Consider the following 15,833-nt stretch of genomic DNA (forward strand, 5'->3'; position numbering starts at 1 on the left):
ACTTATTTAGAATCAATAATAGATTTAGGATCATCACTGCTACTTACAATTTAATAGAAAAATAAATAACATTTGAATTTTGGTAAATTATTTTTTTAAATTCATTTTTATGAATTTGAATTTCAGGCAAAGATCCAGCTGCTCCCAAAAGGTTTTTCTGAAACCTATTTGATATGCCGGAGGAATGACCAGCATGACTGAAAAACATGTCTAGCCAATGCTGTTTGCTTGAATTTCTACTCAGATTCTAACTGAACCAATGGCCTACACATTTGAAGTAAAAGAAAAAAAATCCTCTGGAGAACAAATATATAACTAAGAGTAATGATGTTTTTTTACATAGAAAGGTTTGGGACAACAGCACATCAAAAACAACATGAATTTTCTGTTTGAATCTCAAGAGGACAGAAAAGTTAATAGATTTCTTACGCAAATAAGTCTTTTATTTGTCTTGATTTTTTTTCTGTGCAAACAGTACTTTATCAGTACTACTAAGTGACTATAGAGCGTTCGAGTTAAATTTCATTCGAAGCATTTATAATCCTTTAGGATTATTATAACTGATTATTTCTTTGACTCTCTTGATTAGGAAAAAATTAGGATGTCTTTAAATTTTCTTAAGAATATAAAAAGAAAATGTTTACTTTAGTTATTTGCTTAATTAATTATATGTCTATTTAGCACTATTTATATTTCTGAATTTCGTGGAGACACGGAGCTGTTTTTCAAAAGATGCTCAAAAATTTTTACTTTTCCAAGATAAATTTAAGTTTCCAACATCTTCGGAGAGAGACTAAAAGTTTTAATAAGAACAAATAAAATTGCTTTTGAAATGTCTGTTAGCTTTAGCGAAACGAAATTAAAATGTACAATTTGCTTTTTATTTCGGATTTACACGGCATTCCAAAATGTAATTTTTTTAACTTTAAGGATAAATAAAGTAAACCGAAATAAGTAATTTTTGTTACAGAACATGGAATCGTGAATTCCAAAGCGACCTCTCTAAGGGACTCTCTGTCAGTGTATTAAATAAAGAAAAGGATACCCCAGCTAGATTCTACTCCACAAACACAAATTTAGAATAGCGCAACAACTCAGACTCATAAATAACATCTTGCGAATGATGCATAACTTTAGATGAAGTCCTTTCAATATTTATTTGAGTATTCTAAAGATTTATTGTTAATAAAGAATTTTACTTGCCAATGTAACTTTATTTTGAGTATGATTTGTGATAATGTTATTGATGTTTCTATATAATTGTGCTATTGAATTTATGTTACATTTAAACTGTATTGTCACTTTATCCGTGTATGCTTTTACTTTTTGCTTTATTCATCAAATTCATCATCAATATCATCATCATTATTCTATTATCTAATGAATTATTCTTCACACATTTTCAAGAAAAATTGTAGAAATTCCCATAATATAAATGTTATGGGAATTTAGAAATAAAAATTATAAGATTGTTATTTAAATTTTTTAAAATAATAAGATCTGTTTTTACTTAGAGAAACTTATCGATTAAAAGGAAGTCTTATAAAATGTATTTTCCAATTTACCTTAAAGACGAATCATGCAAAAATAATATGACAAAACAAATTGCTTATGATTTCCAGAAAACCCCTAAAAATAACGAAAACCAAAAAATGATTATTAATTCTTTGATGAAATTAAAAACAGAAGATTTTATTAAGAAGTTATTGAGCCTACAGGTTAGTACAGACTTCAAAAGCTTTCTTTCATCTGAAGTTCTTTGAACCATTAATCCAGGTTCAAATAAAAAAAGATTGTTTAAATTTCAGTTTTAAAGCCATAGCGCATTACAATAAAGCTTTCAGTTCATCTATGGTATATTTTGGTGTTCTTTCAAGAGCTTTAACTTGAAAAGAAAGAAGTAAAAATGCTCGTGGTGTTTAATTAACTTTTTCTTTTGTTGTGGCAGTTACTTTATTAAACTCCTTTCTTTAATCGCAGTTCACAGTACAAAGTTCAGTTTCGGAGGGAAAATTTAATTGGAATTTTTTATGAATATTTTTAGCCATCAAACTCAATTTCTTGCGACCTCCGCCTTCTTATGCTTTTGTGCCATTAATGTGAAATTTGATATTTCTCAAAGAAAGCATTTAAGTGCCGGAGCATGTTTGATTAAGTAAAAAAAGCAATTAAATCAATACAAACCTTTTCTTAACCTTTCAAAAGGTACTTGATTGATGCAAAAGGAATTTCTTAATGCCTCTTTATGAAGTTTGAATTACAATTAATAATAAAAAAAAATCGCACTTTTTAAGATTACTTTTAATAGGAAAAGAGAAGTTAGTAATTAGAAATTATTTTTAACGATATTTCTTGATGTCTGAATTTTCTTTAAATATTTTAATTTGTATTTAAAGTCTGTAAAGATTATACGAAACGAGAAATAAGATTTTAGAAATATTAATTGATCAATTTCTTGAAATATTTTACATAGACTGTAAAATAAATTTGAGATTTGACTTGATTGTTGATTTATAAGTAGGCAATTCTCCTTTGACTTTACGTTATGAGCTGTCTGCTCAATTTCGAATAAAAAATTGCTTCAATTAAATTTAAAAAGGAAATATTAACGAGGAAGAAATAAAAACAGTTGAGTTCATTTTTATTAGAAATATATACTCTTCTAATAGATTTAAACATTTCTTTTTAAACACAGAATGCATCAGAACAGTCAAGCTTTCTGTTTTATTTTCTATTTTCTATACGGTTTCAAGAAGACGATTAAATAAAAATATTTAAATACATATAATAATATTCGAACAAGAATAAAAGGCCATCGCAGATTTTCTTTCAAGATATTTAGAAATGCATGGCTTATTTAAATTTTAATCGTTTCCCCTTTCACAGATAGTATCTTAAGTTAATATGTTTCTCATCATACGCTTGTGGTTTAAATTTTAAATAAATTAGTAACTAACATATGTTTAACTTGGAAAAGAAATCAATAAATGAGCATAATTTTTGTTTGACAAAGCGTGACTATTCTAATTAGATTTATATTATGCATGCTTTATGTCAGATTGTGACATTTGAAGGAGATGGGATTGCTTTAATGAAATTATTGGTAAAGACTGACAGTTTTTAAAAATTACTCCCACATGAAATTTGTTAATTATTAAATTACCTACAGCATTGATAGATTTTCGTTAAGCGAACGGTGAACTCTTTTACACATTTTTGCGAATTATTTACTTAGGGCTATGAAATTTTTTATGCATATATATTAAAATATAAATACGTAAAATTTCTTAAAAAACATTTTAAAAAGAAAAATATATTATTTTTTAAAAATTTAAAAGATATATAATTTTTAAAAATTTCAAAATATTCCAAGCGATTTAATTTTTTTATTTTTTCTATTATGTTTTTCTTATTACTAAATGTTAATTTATTTGGAAGAAAACTGCTTATGATTTTGCAATTCCAATTAAATGTTAATTTTTTAGAAATATTTTTATGCTCACTTACTGAATCTTCATAGGAATTTTATGTTTTTTGAACTAAAATTGACTTTTAACTATCTAAAAAAAACTCAAAACATAAAATGCATTCCCTATTTTCTTTTAATGTTTGAACGAAATCTTTATTATCAATTTCATTCAATGTCTTCAAAAATTAAGACATCTGGAACATTTCAAAGATATTTAAATCTAATTACAATATCATTTTGAGAAAAGTCATTAAGATGCACTTTTGTCCTCTTAAACCTTAAAATATTTATTTTATTGAACAATGCATTTTATAACACTATTTTAGTTGAATATAAACATATCTTTTGGTGATGAAATGATAGAAATAAAATTACACGTCCTTTTTTGCTTAATTCTAAGTTCACTGCCTTCTTAAAACAGATACGTAACAGAACATACAGCATATTTTATTGCTGTTTTTTTCCAAATTATTGTTAGGTAAAAGACTGTCTTCTGTTATTAATCAATGATCTGATTCTTACCAATTCATATAAAAAATTTTTTTATAAAATTACAAACAAGTAAGTCTTATTTATTTGAATATTCAAAGGCTTTCGATCGATTCTAAAATTCGTTAAACTTGAATGATCTTAATAAATATTCGTTCTAAAAATTCAACTTTGAAGGAAAAAAATCTGAATCCATCAGAAATATAGAAGTTTGTTTCTCTACAGATAGCAAAGAAACAGATGAATAATATCCAGCCAACAATATGCACCATATCTATCTCATGTCTTTTGGTATTGACATATATGATAAGAAAGGCAGGTTAATAATTACGCTGATGGTTGCGACATATGTATTCCAGAATGCATCCAACACCATATGGAACCTGTCAGATAGATGATTAGAACATGATTGTAGTTGTAGACATTATATCTGTGTTTAAACATGTCAATATATCGCTTATAAGTAGACATGACCAGAATGCGCAGATAAGATTTATTTGAGTGTTCACGTTATGATTGATATTTGGGACATTTTGTAAATTTTTTATATAAGTTATTTAATCGAATACAAATATTTAAATGTTTTATTATTCAAACCAAATATTTTTTTGAATTGTCTTGAAAGATGTATCCAATTTTTTAATACGTACTACCAGTTGAATTTTAATACGTTAATGAATGAAGTACTTGCAGTAGTTAAAACTATAAGTACTTCATTCATTCATGAGACTTTTTCAAACATAATTATCGTAAGAAAGAATTTACATGTGTACTTTTTAGTTGAAATAATTAACAATACAGTAATTATACAATGAAATAAATAATGACTATTTATCATTAAATACGAAGAACTGCTAATAAACTGTATATGCACAAATGCAAAAATAATTATATTAGTGTATTTAACATTTCTTTTTCAAAAAACGGTTAATAAAATTAGTGAAGGCTAATTAATAAATATAATAAATGCAAGTAAAACTGAATCAAAATTGGTCTGAACGTAGCGAATGAAAAAGTAAAAAATATAAGTACATGACAAATTATCATACGAAAGTATCAAATTATATACGAAGTATATAATATTTATTTTTAAAACATTTATAAAATATTGTAATAAAAAGTATAAAGATATAAAATATTCAAGGAAAAAGTGAGAAAAATTAGCTAAATCTTAACAAAGGAATTAAGAGAAAGAAAATTTAATAGTAAAATTATAGAGGAGAAGAAATTACAAAGAATTAAGTGAGGAAGAGAAAAAAATTGTAATTTCGGACTCATTTAATTCTTTTTTTACATTTTTCCATAAAATGCTCATTAATAGTACTTCTATTTAAGGAAAATAAATATTCCATAACATTTTTAACAGATTCAAGGTCTTTTAGCATTAAAAACAGCATTTAATTTCTATTAAAAGCATTCTTCGCAATATCATTTAAATCTCTGTATCTTATGAATGTTTTAAGCTCACCTTTTGTCACGAAACTGTTGTTTTCTCTAGTACAAAAACCCATTTAGAAAAATTAAAGAACTTAATATAATTTCAAGGATAAAAACAAAACAATCAAAGTTTTTAATCAAGGTGTCATACGAAATTTAAATACTTGAGGAGTTACCACCTAAGAGTTCTTTTGGGTTTACCCTAGAGTCACAGAACAATAACGGAAGATTTCCTTGAATTTGTTATGCAGATAATCTAAAGTTTATATCTTTCTAATCTTAACTTATGATATCCACGAAGCAAGTTTAAAGCCTTTAATGCTTCAAGATAAAAGTAGATTTGGAACTTCTCTTCTGGAAATGTGCAGTAGTAGATGACATTTCTTTTTCATGGAAGGCATTATTGAAGACGCTTTAATATGCAATATAAACACAAAGAGCTTACGCTCATAACAATAAAGAAGAAAGCAGAGAACAGAATTTACTCCCATACTTAATGAAGTAAAATAAAGTAGATGATCTTCTTACAGACTTAGTGAAGTGTTTTGAATATTGTAGTTGTAGCTTAACTTTTAGCAGATAAGCGATCGTTATTTTTCGACTCAGGAGATGATTACGTTTGCGTAACAACATAATAGCAGGTTTGCTAGATACTTGTCAAAACATACCGACCACAGTTATTTGTTTCTAAAATCAATAAAAAATGGATTCTCATGCATAGGAGATGACTTAATAGAGCCGCAAAATCAGACAAAGAAAATTCTAATCGCTTTAAGTTTATTTAATCTAGTTTATGATAAAGTAATAATCATAACATGATGTATTTTATTTGGGACACTGATACGATTCTACAGAAATGTAAAAAAAATTATTATGACATATGTTATAATATTCTACTTTTGAAAAGATATCGAAACGGAAATCCGAGGATTTGAAATTTTAATACCAGAAAATTTCTATTTTTGAGTTTAACCTATTTTACGGTAAAATAGGGTAAACACCGTTATATGATTAGTTCGATGATGACACTGATATGATTTGACTGGAAAATTTCATTTTTTTACGAAAATAAAAATTGAATCCCTTTAGAAAGGGATCCGGAAATGGAAATAGGATTTCAAAATTTAATCATAACATAGCCTAGTTTAAAATAGAAATAGAACAGTATCACGGTTTTATTGGGATAGTGGTTTCAGTTTTGCATGAAAGGTTTGTTTATAGATAGAAGCACGTAGAAGTTTCCTTTCAGTAATGAAATTTTCCTAAAATTGCTTTTAGTTTTCTTGTTTGAAAACTAAATGGATGAAATTTATATAGTAAGATGTTATTGGAAGAAATAATGCCTATCATTGTCTTTAATCACATTTATTGTATTTCATTCTAATATAAAAGAAAGTTTTAGAAATAGTTGAAATGTTATATTGTAATAAAATGTGTACATAGATAGAATATGCTACAAATAATAATTCATTGAAATGCGTACATAGATAGAATATGCTACAAATAATAATTCTTTGCACTAGAGGTTTTAAAATGAATCCATAGATTTTTTGTGATTAGATTACCAATCAATAAGGATAAGCCTATATATTTCTAGGAAACTATTTTCATCAAAACTAAACAAATAAGAACAAGATGTATTTAGAATAAAAATGCAATCTGTTTCAATGATTAAGTTGATTCAAATTGAATTATTTCTTCTTAGCTAAATTATTATGAAATTTATGAAATATGTAGAAACTAGTCATTATTTACTATTTTCATCAGAAAATAAACTTTTAATACTTCTTTTGTTTCGCTAAAAAGATAAAACATACCTAATGAATTATTTACATTAATTGGATAAAAAAAGCTTTTTTTCATGTATTCTTCCTTTGTATACAAAAGTATTGTTATTATGTATTTAATGCGAGTAATATAAGAAAATCAAATTAAGACATTTGAAAATAATTTCAAACCTAATGCGACTTCTGATATTTGTGATGAATGCAAAATTATATATATGATTTTCAGTTTACAGAAGGAGAAATAATTTACAGCTAAAAATTAAGCTTTAAATTGTACTGTGAAAATGAACTTTTAACAACATCTTTTAGTTTTATTTTTATGAAACAAATAAATCATTTTTCGACATGAATTTTATGTAAATTGTTGTTTCTTATGGCACTTGCCATGGGCAAGCCCGCTGCTCGAAGACAGCCAATTTAAGCCTGGGGGGGGCACCTCTTGTATCTATAGTAGCGCCATCTAGGGCCAAGAGAACGACTTAGCTACACACACGTCACAACCCTTTTTACGGGGCGGAATTCATTCACGCATTTCATTCACCCAACCACAGATCGTAATTTAGACTTGAATCAGAGAACGATCACCCCTGATCCAGTACCCCCAGTGGTATTACTCTCGACATGGAGGACTTTGTGACCACGACAGATTTAACGTGCGTCAGCCACCAGGCACGCGGGGAATCTTCGGCCGGCGGGGTTCGAATTCGCAACCTAAGGGACGCGAATCCGACGCTCTACCAACCAGGCTATCCCGGCCTTATGTAAATTATTAAGTATTGGAAGCTTGATTGTAAAAATTAAAGTAACTTTCTAAATTAATACATTATAAATATGAAACATAAACTTAGAGAAAAGAAAACTTTTAAAATTCAAATTGTGAAAAAAGGTGAATTTTAATCAGATGTATGAATAATTCATTAAAAATCCTGACAATAATTTATATTCTGGTTTTATTTATTAATTTTTTTTTGCTTTGACTGCTAAAACGTAATATAAATATTTAATATCAATGAATTATACATATTTAAATGACAAATCTTATGAATATTATTACCGGTTAAAAATAACGTAATATATATATATAAATATTATTAGAAAAAATTAAGAATATTTTTACTTATCACTGTACTTATTTAGTTTGCCATTAAAATACATGATTTCTCTAATTCCGATGACATTCTTGAAAGACGAAATACAGACAAAAGTAACCATTAGAATTTTTAAAGAAATTAATTAAAAAATATATTATATAGAACATTTTAGTCTTAAATTTACATTTAAAAAATAACCAAATTTGGGATAAATATCTGGATTCTTTTGTTCATTAATGTAAATATTTATTGATGATTAAAAGTTAAGCCTTCTCATTTGGGAAAGAGTTGATATAGCGATAAACGAAAGAGCTGAAATAACTGAAAAAAAGGACTTATATAAAAATAAAAATAGAAAAGGCCAGTTAATTTTTATGATTTAGTAAAATATACTCGAATTTGTAGAGAAATTTTTATGGAAATGATATAATTTTTCTTTACCGTACACATTTATTTATGATTAAGATGTATGAATTCTCTGATTTCTGTGATATTCTTGAATATAATGAATGGGATGAAATCTACGCAGAGATAAATGAATCATTTAAAACATCTAATACAAAGGATAATTAAAAATGAATACAAAAAGAATAATTGAAGTTTAAATGCTTTAGTAAAGTATACATAAATTTGTAACGAAACTCTTATGAATTCTTTATCAATTATGGTACACATTTGCTTATGATTAAAAAATATATCTTCTCTTATTTCGACGGCATTCTAAAGCTTGATGAATAAGAAGAAGCACACCCAAAGATAAATGAATTGGTTATAACATCTAATACAAAGGTTAATTAAAATTCAATATCAAAAATAATAATTAAAGTTTTAATGCTTTGGTAAATTTGTAACGAAATTCTTATGAAGCGGATACCTTTGTCAATTACTGTACGCATTTGCTTATGATTAAAATATATGCCTTCTCTTATTTCGATGGCATTCTTGAACATGATGAATGAGAAGAAGCCCACACAGAGATAAATGAATCGGTCGAGATATTTTAGGAAGCGGGGGCACTGCTTTTTTGAAAAAGAAAAACCAATTTTACGTTTTGTTCTTTCCAGGTCCGGGATAAATTTCTTAAATAGCCGTTGACTACATGATATATACATTGAATTTTTCATCTGGTATTCGAGGATGACAAAAGATAAAAAGGAGCAGAATGTGGATTTGGTTCCAAATACGTCTGCAATAAGGGAACAGCTGGGCAATTTATTACAGACATCAATTGGAATACTGACAACCTAAAGCGAAGATTTTGAGTCCCGCACTTCATCCGCAAAATTTATTCGTTTTTCCGGACATTTAATCAGCGAAAGGATGATGTTCCAGTTTTCCAATTTTTCCTGGATGATGTAATTGGGAAACAAAGTCTGTTAGGCATTACTTTGGGAAATGTGGTTGTATTTTCTCTTAAGGAATCCACTAAAATATATAGTTTACTAAAACAAATTGAACAGGTACTATGTTGAGGGTAGCGAATCTTTAGAAAATAGACGAAACTATCTTTTTTTTTATAAAAAAAAATATTATTCTGTGCTTCCGGATATTTAATCAGCGAAAGGATGATCCAGTTTTCCAATTTTCCCCAAATGATATTATTCGGGAAACAAAGTCTGTTAAACATAACCTTTTGATATGTGGTTGTATATTTCTTCTAGGGAATTTACTAAAACAAACTGGGAACATTGTAGAAACAAACCTGGAGAATTAATGACAAAAAGTGATTAATAGATAATATTATGAACCATTCTCCTTTAATAAACGATTTGATTTTGCGTGTCAAAGAATATCTTATCTTAATTTTAAGTAAGCACTTCCGTTTCTTTTATAAGCACATTTAAAAAAATTATAGACAAAAGAAACAAATCGGATTTAAATATAACTTTTATTAATTTTAAAAACTAATTAACTATAGTTAGCATTAAGCTAAAGTTAACTTCAGGTTATTTTTTTTTTCATAATATGGGTAAAATTTAAGTTTGTTTTAGAAACTCTTTAGATTTCTAGAAGAAACCTAAAGTATTTCAGTATTTATTATTTTCAATAACATTAGTGTAACATACTATGAAATGTTTTAAAGTGTCAAAGTTCTTTCAGAATTTGATTTTCACAGGAAAAAAAGAAAGTGTGTAAGCATTATAATAAAGTAACAGATAAAATAGCAATTTTTTCCACATCGATTTTAGCATTGGATTAATTTCAATTTTATTTATTACGCAGTTAAGCAATATTAATGTTAAACTGCCATTAACCATAAATCAAAAGAAAAGTGAACAGAAATAAAAAAAGTGAAGATAGAAGTAAATACTCATTAATTGTTTAGTATTTATTATTTTTAATAACATTTTCAAAATATTTCAGAATGTGATTTTCACTGGAAAAAAATAAACTGTGTTAGCATTATAATAAATTAACATTTAAGATCACATTTCTTTTCTTGATAATTGTTATTCCACGTCAATTTTACCATTGGAATCATTTCAGTTTTGTTTATTACACAGTTCAGCAATATTAATATCAAACTAATATTAACCATACATTGCTTCAAAAGACTGAAAGTTCTGTTTGTCCAAGGAGCTTGTTATTTGTTATAGAAAATAAATAAAAAAAGAGAAAGGAAATTTCACAATTCCTAACTTTAGTTGATAATTTTCAGATATAAATGAGTCATATAATTTTCTCATACACAATTAAGCAAATTTTCAATTTGTCTTTCTCGGTAATAATTCAACAATTTAATGAGATATTCTTTTGAATTTGCATTCAAATATGACATAACACCTAATACAAAGCAATGAGATGAAATAATCAAGAATAAAAAATCAACTGATAAAGATATGTAGGGCTATTTCTTGTTGCCAAATAACCTTAAGCGAAATTTAAACAATTAAAGTTTCGTAAGCTGCGAAATGCATTTGGGACTTCGATTGAATAATAATTTGAATCTGGGAAATCGCAAACCACGCGAGTGCAATGGAATAGATTGACTGGGAAGCATTTTAATTAGTGTGTAGTTGCCTTTCAACTTCACCGAAGTTTGAATTTGTTTGCATATGTTTCGGTATTAGTTATGCAATGGAATAGTTGGAGCTGAACATTTAATCAGAAGCATCTGCAAATGATAGTTAATTTTTAATTGAAATTTTAATAAAATTCATTTGAGTTTGTCCTTTCTTTATTAAAATAATTTAATATCTACTTTCTTTAGCTTATTAAATCTAATTGTGAACTCAAAATTTTCTTTAACTAAAATTGATTTTGTTAAAATTCATCAAGATAACTTATTTTAATTTCTGTTATAAGAGGCGTACAGGACAATAGAATGAAGGCAGAAAACTTTTTCATTCCACTCTTAATATTGATGTATCTCTACGTTTTTAGATATCCCTGATTTTGAAAATCCTATTTTTTAAAATTCTGATTGCGTATCTGTTCGTTTTTACGGGAAAATAAAGAAAATGGAGCAAGTATACAACATAATTTAACCTGTGTTTACAGTGAAATTTTTAATCTATATCAAATTTTCTATAAAATCTACTTAAGTGTATATTCTGTACCCATTCTTCAACCCATGTGTATATGGACATGATAATTCAAAACGTAATAAAGTAGATGGGGCAAATTTAATATGTGGTTTTTCCCCTAAACTGTTTAATAGGAAAAAAGGTATTATCCCAAAATGTATACCTGATTATCTTTAAAATGCAGTTAAGCATAAGAAAAAACACGTCATACTATGGAATTATACTTGAAGCCAATTTAAATGTACTTAATGTATATAAGAAATAAAATTGTCGGCAGAACAATCCTGATATTTTTACTTTTCTTTAATGTTACTTAAAATTTTATTTGCTTTGTTTTGATTGATGCAGGTGGTGGTATTTCATCATTTAATCTTTCTCATTAAACAATAATAATATTCTGTGAGGTTTATTAAGTTTTTGAATATTGGAAAAAATATTTTTTTATATCTTAAGTTTTCATGTCATCGAAGATTATCCTTTGCAGCAATTTGCAAAGGATTAATATTCGACGTAAATGCTTATCAGGTATGATGAAAATCCTGATACCTCCATATAATGATAAGAGCATAATGGAGAATCTAGTTTAAATGGTATATTAGAAATTAAGAATCTTCTCCGGACTTAACTATTATATAAATTCGCCTGCTTCAAACAAACTGAATTTAATGACTGACACAAGAAGCTAAGTGCGCAATGATTCGTGCATATATTTATAAAATATTATAATCTTCCTAAGTTATTTATGCATTTATCACATGACTGTGTATAGGTTCACTTTCATGACCAAAGTTTTACCTTTAAATAAAATTCTCTTAGATAATTAATTCTTAAAAAATACTTTCCCACTCCTGAAATAGAAATGCAGGTAACGTAACATCGAATTAACGCATCTTCATTGTTTAAAAGAAATATTATCACTTTTGACAGCTGACCCTAGAGGAATAAAATGATTTTCTTTATGCCGTTGCATATTTTTGATTGAGGAATTATTGACTTTTGTATGTTTTTAATAATGGTTAATTTTATGGGGTATTTACGCTTCTTCGATGGATTTTTAAAGTTTGGAAAAATCAGCAAAGAAATTAACTTTTGACAATATAACTTATTTTATTCGATGTTTATGCAGTTAGTTTCTCATAGCCTTTAATCTATTTTTACTAATTCTTTTGATAAAAGTTTATTTTCTTGTTTTCCTTATTTACATGATTTTCAAATTTTTTAAACTATTATCTTAACTATAGTACTAATCTAAAAAAGGAATACAGAAAAGAAAACACGTTTTAGTAAAATTATTGCTCGTTTCATAAAATTGCATAAAACTTTGTTTAATTTGTCATACACGCTTTTAACGAAAATAACATCAATAATACATTTATTTACAGTAAAATAATAATTAATAAGTAATATTTTTTATATCGCCAGGATATAATTTATCATTAATATATTCCCAAACTACTGAGAGATAAATTGCAAATTTCAGCAAGATAATAAGAAATTATATTGTAAACAAGATATTTGGCTCTTTATCAAAACAGAAAATTAATAATTCAGTGTTATGCACTAAAATAAACTCATGGAGAGAAGTTTATTTTATTTACTCTAATGGAGTCTAAATTAATAGTGCTGACTAAAAGACATGTGTACCTTTCTTTATCTGCAGAAACATGGAAAAATTGTAGCTCTTAACTAGTTATTAAATAGCAAAGTGCTTTCTTTCCAGCAGTAAAAATTAAGTACTTTAGCGCTCATAATTCCTCTAACTGATTTATACTGGCATTAGTTTGAAATTAGATTTCAAAACTGACATTAGTTAGTTCATACGATACAAAGCTACAGCAGTTTGCATTCTTTTGTGAAAAGATAAAGTAATAAGAAAAATTCCATTTTCAGAAAGTTCTTTGATTGACTTTCGCAAGAAAGAATGAAATAATGTTTTCAACTTTTATATAATTTGGCTTATTTCATATTTTAAATATGGCAATCTATTTTTATCATTCATTTTCTGATGAACTATAGTTATTAAATTTGTACACTCATATGTTAACGATGAAAATAATATATTTTAAATTTCCGAGTTTAATATAAGTTACTGAATAAATTTAATTTTGACTCATTATTAGAGGTGCCATCTATTCCAGAGGTGAGTTTGAGATAACATTGACTTCAAGGTTTAATAATTTTTCTAATCATGGAGTGTAAATCAAAATGAAAAAAAGAAGAAAATGGTTAAAAAAAAATTATACTCTTTAGTGCACTAACGAAAGGGTATATTTTCTCTCAAATCTTTTAAATTAAAGATTTATTATATAAACATGAGCAGCAGTAGCGCTGGTATTAGGAAGAATATGCATATCTATGAAGAATAAGTTTAACCGATCGCTAGAAATCTCTATATTGAACTTTATATATTTGTATGATTTAGTGAAAAATAAATTTAAATGCTTATAATAAATTTCAGCTATCACATTTTAATCTTCGAGTTTTCTTCGTTCACATATACCTAAATCAAAACGAGCCTGAAAATGAAAGTAGTAAACTAAATTCTATGGCTTATCTGATAATACCATTTATTTGAAAATAAACTCAGAAAATGCCAGGAATTTAATACAGGAAATGTTACAATATAAATCATTTGCATATTCAGAAACTAAGCGCCTATTCTTGTAAAGATGCTATTCCTAACCAGGTATTATCAAGAGCACAGAATTATTGATAAAGTAATTTCAGCGTTTAGGGAATATTTTATTAGGCTCACAACATTAGAGTAAGAGTTGGTTGGCTTATGCATAAGGAATGGTAAATTGAGTAATCAAGATGTCAAGGACGCAAAATAAACTTTTGTGGCATTTTATCTTGTATATTCCTTTGGTGAATACTTGATGACGTCCGCATCCTAAAGATGCAAATGGGAAATCATATTAGTCAAGCATTATCTCTCTCTATAAATGTATGTAACGAACGATTTGTTCAAGATTAAAACTTGTTTATCAGTAACTCGGGATTTCTCTGCACGGGGAAAGAGTTACATCTAAATAAAGCATGATTAATCTTGTCAAAGTTATAATTTATTAAAGTGTCTAGGAACCTCTCTTTAGAGTTGGAAAGATAACCATTATTTTCATCCGAACCATCTTTATAGTTAGTTAAGTAATGCATTCCATTAGTTAAATTTTCGGATTAATTTAATTTTTGATACACGATTTCGAAATGCTATTTTCTATCAAAAATAATGTGAAATGTTTGGGAAATATAATTGAAACTTTTAAAAATATACGTTGTTTCAGTATAAAGGTTATCTGTTCCAACTAAAGAGAAATATATAAATATTAAATTAATTTTTTTAATATTGAGAAATTTTATTTCGTTTATTATTAATTTAGTTATTTCGATAAAAGTAAATAAATATTTAAGCTGTACTATTCAGCTGTATTATTACACAGTAAACTTATTGTACACTTAAACTATTTTCGCTCAAAATTTCACAGATATTAACGAGTTATCTATCTATAATAGAGCAAATCAGCATAAATTAAAACATCAAAAAGGACAATTTGATATTTATTTATGATCAATTTATGCTTTACATACACACGCGCACGCACACTCACACACACACACACACACACAAACACATGCTTCTTACTGAGAACGGACTTTCAAATTGAATTATGTTTTATGAAAGAAGTTTCCATTAAAAAAATTAAATACAAAAATGAAAGTTATCTGAAAAGTTTATTTTTAATTTCTGCTCTATTTTTTATCACGTTACATTTTCAAAGTTAAAAAAAAATTAAAATCGATTTAGAAGACGAAAAAGCTGATTAATATCGAATAAAAGTTCTTTTTTCCAACTCTTTCAAAGAAAGGTTAAGTTTTATTTTAACGTTTATAAATTTATTCTGTTTCTGACGATGGCTGATTTCTTTTAAATTTTCGATTTGTAGAGGTATTGACTCCGAGAAATTTTTTTTCTTTATTCGAAGCCGTTTGCAAAACTCCAAATGCTAAATAGAAATGAGAAGAAATTTAATAT

At 26.7% G+C, this 15,833-nt stretch overlaps 1 protein-coding gene across 3 annotated transcripts in view; it reads right to left on the reverse strand.

Moving 5' to 3' along the window:
- LOC129958574 (atrial natriuretic peptide-converting enzyme-like) overlaps positions 1–15,833 on the reverse strand; it is a 676,434-nt gene that overhangs the window by 156,211 nt on the left and 504,390 nt on the right. The gene's annotated exons all lie outside the window — the stretch shown is intronic.

Source organism: Argiope bruennichi, chromosome X1, assembly GCF_947563725.1.
Source record: "Argiope bruennichi chromosome X1, qqArgBrue1.1, whole genome shotgun sequence".
NCBI lineage: Eukaryota > Metazoa > Arthropoda > Arachnida > Araneae > Araneidae > Argiope > Argiope bruennichi.